At 53.2% G+C, this 5,662-nt stretch overlaps 1 protein-coding gene across 4 annotated transcripts in view; it reads left to right on the top strand.

Moving 5' to 3' along the window:
- The first annotated feature begins 4,216 nt into the window (after positions 1-4,216).
- The window catches only part of Pik3r6 (phosphoinositide-3-kinase regulatory subunit 6), a 52,026-nt gene continuing 50,580 nt past the window's right edge, over positions 4,217-5,662 (top strand). For 2 of the 4 annotated variants that reach the window (XM_021212989.1, XM_021212988.1), the window contains exon 1: positions 4,217-4,446. The gene's annotated coding sequence lies outside the window, so the exon portion shown is untranslated. Of the gene's footprint in view, positions 4,447-4,489; positions 4,651-5,662 lie in introns of those variants that run through there. The other 2 variants (XM_029546084.1, XM_029546083.1) reach the window with 2 other exon arrangements.

Raw genomic sequence — 5,662 nt, forward strand, 5'->3', positions numbered from 1 at the left:
TCTCAGCTGAGCTTGGCTGCGGTATGGTCACAAGCTGGGGGCTGAGTCAGTGTGTTTCCCGTGGGTCTCTCGGAGACATCTGCAAGCTTCTCCCTACCCCTAAAAGGGGAGGCAGTTCTATTCCCAGGGGTGTTGTGGGGTGTCTGTGAGGAAGTGTGTAACAGGCATCATGCTACTGAGTCTGTAGTCTAAGAAACCTGCCTGTCCCCTGGGGTGCTGTGAGCAGAGAAAGCCAGAGTTGCTGAGTTAAATGGGGGGCCTTAAAACTATCCTGGAAAGGGGGCACCCCCAGAAACAATGCCTGAGCCTCCCTCATTCTTCTTAGGCAGCTGGGGCCTGAAACCAAGTGGCCCATTACCTCTCCACCTGTCCCTAAGAACCAAATGGTGACTCCATTGATGGCTAAGAGCTCTGGGGCAGGGATGCTCCCAACTCCCCTGCTTGCTCAGAGAGAGAAGGGGGCAGGGGGTCCCACCCAGGTATCTTTACATACAGGAAACGCCAGGCACTGGTTAGGTTTCTGTCAGTGTGACACAAACCAGAGTCATTTGGAGGAGGGAACATCAATTGGGGGGTTTTCTTCAGCAGGCTGTCCTGCGGGCACGTCTGCAGTATTGTCTCGATTAATGGGTGAGATGAGAGCCCTGTCCCACTGTGAGCCGGTGCCACCCCTGAGCAGGTGACCCTGCTCTGTTGCCACCACTGGCCAGGCTGAAGTTAAGTGGCCATGGGTAGTGAGCCAGTGAGTGGCTTTCCTCTCTGCGGCTTGTTTGAGTTAATGACACCCTGTCTTCCCTCAGTGATGGGCTGTGACCTGGGAGCCATGTGTTGAAATAATCTCCTCCCACCGAGCTGGGTCTTAGCCAGTGTTTTACCACAGCAACAGAGAAACCCTGTGGACTGGAAGGCATGCAGATCCTTGGGAAGGGGACTTCCTGTTTCTATGTGTCTCTGTGTGTGCGTGTGCGTGCGTGCGTGTGTGTGTGTGTGTGTGTGTGTGTGTGTGTTAGATCTGCTCCCCCTTCCCCCATTTCTGAATATCTCTCTTCACCTCTTTCAGTAAAGTCCAAGTACAGAAAGCTGGCTCTCCAGACACAAAGTGTCCTCTGCCCCCCACCTGAAGCACAGGAAGTTTGTTCTGTGTTCTACCTGCAGGCACACGTGAGGCTCTGAATGGCCCCCGGAAAGGTAGTTGTGGCCACATCTGCCTCACGAACCCCTCTGAGGGACCTAAGAAGGTAGAAGTGGAAGGTTCATGCTCTTAGTTGTGACCACGACAGTAGGTCATCCCAGTGAATGCCAGCTGGGATAAATCTATCTCAACCACACTTATCAGTGCTTAACTCTGCACTGGTCGGGTGTTCTCGACCCTCGTGTTCCTGCTAGCTTATGTGTGCCTCTTCTGACCCTGTGAGGTTGGTACTGTTACACCCATTCTACAGGTAGGGAAACTGAGACACCGAGGGGTTGAAGAACGTACTTATGGTCCCTCAAGGCCAGATGGTGGCCTCCCAAAGTGCCATACTTAACAAAGCTATGTGACCATCTCAATACATCACAAGTGGTGGGGTAAACTGAGGCCCAGAAAAGCAAAAAATCACGACTGTATCTGAGGCTGGCTTCGTCGTCGTCGTGATGGAATTGAAGAGGAGAGCTCCGGTCTCAGGATGGAAGGGACGCTCTGTTCACCCTCAGGAATGATGGGAGCAGGCTGGGGGATGGGCCAAAGGAGGGAAAGCTTTGGTAGAGAAGGTCTGTCCTGCTCCAAGCAAGTCTGGGCTACCTGAGCTCAGGGGATGGTGGCCAGGAAGGGATCATGAGTGTAGCTCCAGGCCTCAGAGGGCACCTGGACTCACAGGTACATGCCGATGCACAGGCACACATAGGCATTAAGGGAACTTGGTAAAAGTTTATGCATAATCCAGTGAGATGGCTTAGTGGGTAAAGGCACTTGCGGCTAAGCCTGATGGCCTGAGTTCAATTCCCACATGATGGCTCAGAAGCTGGCTTGACCTAGTCCGCCTGATGCCTCTGGAAGAGGACAGGGTGTGGGTTCAGGGCAGTCCTGCCTCATCCACCCCCCACCCCCAGGGAAGGGGCTTAGATGGCCAGAGAGCAGAATAGGCTGGAACTGGGCTCCTCTGGAGAGCTGAGAAGCTGGGGAGCCTTTACAACCAAGCTCTCCAATACCTCAGGGTGTAGATGAAAAGATTGTGCCCTGGGACCTTCTATGCTGTTGCTGGGGGAATTATTGTAGGTCCAGGGGATGTGGGTGGGGCTAGACAGACGGTCTGTGTCTACACCCTACCTGGAGATGGGCAGGGCTGTGCACAGGCGCAGGTGCGGGGACAGATCTTTCTCATCACCGCCTCCTTCCCTCCCTGTCCTCGGTGGAAGGGATGGCTCTGGGGCTGTCCGCAGCCAGTCACCGGGCTGGCTGCTCCTCTGCTATATGGTTACCACACCCACACCAGCTGCTGAAACGCTGCTGATAAGAGCTGTGTGGCCACAAGAGTTGAGGCCGGCTTGTGATTTCCGATTCAGTTAGGCCGAGACTGATAAGCGGGGCTGCCCGTGGAGGCTGCACTGGTTCACGCTCTCTTGGCTATCACGCACTGGGTTTAATCCATTTCCACCACTCCCCCCCCACCCCCCGCCCTGACGTCTGTCACTCCTGTGCTCCACTTTTCACTTGCTTTACTGACTGGGGTGACTAAAATCTGGTGACTGCTACTATCCCCAAACTTACTGGGCAGGAGGCAGGTCGGGGAGGCAGGCAATGGCCTCAGAACACCAGCGAAGAGGGAAGAGGCACTAGAAAGAATTAACCCCGGGCACGTGGGAGAGAGACCGGAAGGAAAGAAAGGAAGGGAAGGGAGGCAGAGCCAGAGAAGAAATGATGCTCATCCCTGGACTGTGTTTTTCTAAAGGCTTTCTCTAAAAAAAAAAAAAAAAACGAAGGCAAGACTAGAACCTAGCGAGAGCCTTACAAGGATGTCAGACAAATAAAAACCAGTACTTCCAAAGCTGCAAGCGATAGAAGCCCGCATTTAAAAAAAGTTTTATCTTTAAAAGGTGGGGAAATTATTGGATCACATAGATGAGCTGCTTAGAAATAGATTAGGCAACAGGGTTTCAGGCACGACTGGATCTAGTTGCTTCAGTGACAGCATCACTATCGATCCGCCTGCCACTCTCCAGAGCCAATTTACCCGTAAGATGTGACCATAGAATCTGCGACTTTTTAAAAGAGGCCTTAAAAATGTGTTGGAGATGTTCCTGTGTGTTTGATTTCAAGTCTGAGATATTGGAGGAGGGAAAGAGGGAGGCAGAGTGAGAGGAGACGCAGGAGAGGCGGGGCTTCCTCTCAGCACCCAAACTGTCCTTCCCTAGCCTTGACATTTGCCACCACTGACCACTGGTCCCTTCTTGACATTCCTGCCCAGCGTTTCCTCTTGCCCCTTTGCCCTGTTTCCTATTCTTCCCTGAGATGAGAGATGGCCCAAGAAAAAGATTGGAAGGAGTGTCCCATGGCCTCCATGGTTTTTGTTTGTTTAGAGTCAGGGTAGCAATATGTAGCCCTGGCTGGTCTGGAACTGGGTATGTAGACCAGGCTGGCCTTGAACTCACAGATATCCACCTGCCTCCACCTCTGCCTCTGCCTCCGGAACATCTCGATCAAAGGTGTGGACTACCACACCTGGCAGCCTGGGTAGTTAAGAACCTTCACTAGGTCTCAGAGAGGCTGCCGTGAGGAGCTACTCAGGGGTGAGATTAAGGAAGCAGGCTTTGCCACAGCTCAGAACACAGGCTGGGGAGGCAGTGCTGAGCAGACTTGATGTGGTCTAAGATGCAAATGTGGGGGACAGATGCTGGGATGACACAGAGTTTCTGTTCTGAGGTGACAGCGATGCTGGTTTGGTGTGAAATAGTTCAGCCTGTGCATGTCAGGTGGGAGGAACTTAACGGACACCTGGTCCCTCATGCCCACGGTAGGATGGGACATAATTGGGGTACCTGGACCTTTGGAAAGCCTAGATTTCTGCTTCAGAACCTCATCAGCATGAGAGTGGACATGTCCATCCCTTGTGGAAATGTTCATCCCTCCAGACAGGTCAGTTGCATTAGGCCAGAATAAGGAACCCCCAGGGACAGTGAGTGACCACACCCACTTCTTTGAAAAAAAAAAAAAGCCTCAGCAGGATATGCCTGGGAGGGGCTTTGTGGGCCATGAGGAAGGGGAAGGGGAAGGAAGAGGAGGGACTGGACTGGCTGTGTGAGGAAGAACTTTTTCTGCAGATCTAGAGTGGACAGTCAGGACAACGACGAGCTCTCGTTGGCTCCTTTGGGACATCTGGTCCTTGGGGTTGCTGGCTTCCTGGACAGGACCTCAGGAGCTCATTGGCTGGAGGATCTGGGGAAGTGGACGACTGTGGTCCAGCTAAGGTAGGTTCTGACTGCGGCAGAGTGTCTGGGGAGGGAGTTGGGAGCGACAGGGCTGAACCCAGATGAGCTTCAACATGGAGGATGCCGGTAGATGAAGAGCCCTAAGGAGCCCACGTCTCAGAAGGTCCTGATGTGACAGCAAGAGCCCTGCCAGCTATTTCTGTTCAACCTATTTTCCAGTGAGGAGAGGACCCAAAAGATCTTGTGAGGAGACCTTTCTTGTTTTGCCCCTCAAACTCTGTGCCTGCTAGCGATAATAGGGTAATGCCAATGCTGTGTAGATGTGATTCTCCCAGCAACTAGAGGTTGGGTGGGTAAGTGCTTCCATGCCCAACTTGGGTCAGGAATAGGCCAAGGCTCAGTGCAGGGAAGTAAATCGCAGCAGGTTGCAGAAAAGATGAGCAAGCAGGGAGAATCCTGTATCCCTGTCTAGGCTGCTTCCAGGACGTCCATCTGTCCATCTCTCTTCTGGGTATTTAGTGACTGTCAGGGCTGGCTGGTGTGGTATGTGTGTGCATGCACTCACACTCTCACAGAGAGACCAGGGGGGGGGTGCGGGGAGGGGCGTCTCTGGTCTTGGGTTGTTGGCCTCCTGCTCCAGGGGTTAAGACAAGGCCTTGGGTGTCTGACCCAGTAATACAAGGCAAAAGGTTGCTGGTGAGCCGGGACTTGTAAACAGATACAGGGAAGGCGGGGTGAGATCAGGATGGAGTTTCCGAGATAGGGAGGACTTATATGCAGAGGTGAGACTGGCCCAGGAGCACCCCTGGAGGAGAGAGCCCAGAGTGCAAATCTCAGAGGCGGGTCAGTGGATATATGGTTGAGGCTGAGGGAGCAGAGACCTAGGAACTTTGTGTGGCAAAAGATGTAGAGTTATAAATGACTCCAGTGTGGGACCGTCCTCATTCATTGATTTAGCTCCGAGCAGGTCTCACAATCTCACCAGGCACAGTCCTCTTGCCCATCCTATGTGACGGGTGCTGCAGTGGTGTCTCCTTTAAAGCTGAGGAGGGCTGGGGGTGTCGCTCAGTGGCACAGCACCGTGCCTAACATACAAAAAGCCCACAGGGTTGTAAGTATGGAGTAAGAAAGAGAAGGAGAGAGGAAGGGAGGAAGGGAAGAAAGGAAGAAAGGGAGGGAGGGAGGAAAAGAGGGAGGGAGGAAGAGAGGGAGGGAGAAAGGGAGGGAGGAAAAGAGGGAGGGAGGAAGAGAGGGA

Source organism: Mus pahari, chromosome 14, assembly GCF_900095145.1.
Source record: "Mus pahari chromosome 14, PAHARI_EIJ_v1.1, whole genome shotgun sequence".
NCBI classification, from domain to species: Eukaryota; Metazoa; Chordata; class Mammalia; order Rodentia; family Muridae; genus Mus; species Mus pahari.